Here is a 320-nt window from a genome sequence, read left to right on the forward strand (position 1 = left end):
CATAAAGCAGCTGCATATAGTATGTAAAAGAAATTGATCACGCATGATCATTGATCTTGGAGTTGTATAAAAGACAATCCAATACAGTCCATATATTTGAAATTCCTTGTGATTATATTAAACCTAAAAGAGGTTAGTAGGCATAGAATAAATCTATGTGGGTGTCCGACCATAAGCGTTCGGCCCCGGCCCTTCAAACTTAAGATGTCCGACTCTGTCCGTCTAAGGGCGTCCGGCTCTTCAGCAAAGAACATCTGCCTCTTCTACTAGACACGTCCGGCTTTTAAGACTAAAAGGCGTCTGGCCCTTCTTCTTGATCA

The sequence above is a fragment of the Brassica oleracea genome, chromosome C2 (genome assembly GCF_000695525.1).
Source record: "Brassica oleracea var. oleracea cultivar TO1000 chromosome C2, BOL, whole genome shotgun sequence".
Taxonomy (NCBI): Eukaryota; Viridiplantae; Streptophyta; class Magnoliopsida; order Brassicales; family Brassicaceae; genus Brassica; species Brassica oleracea.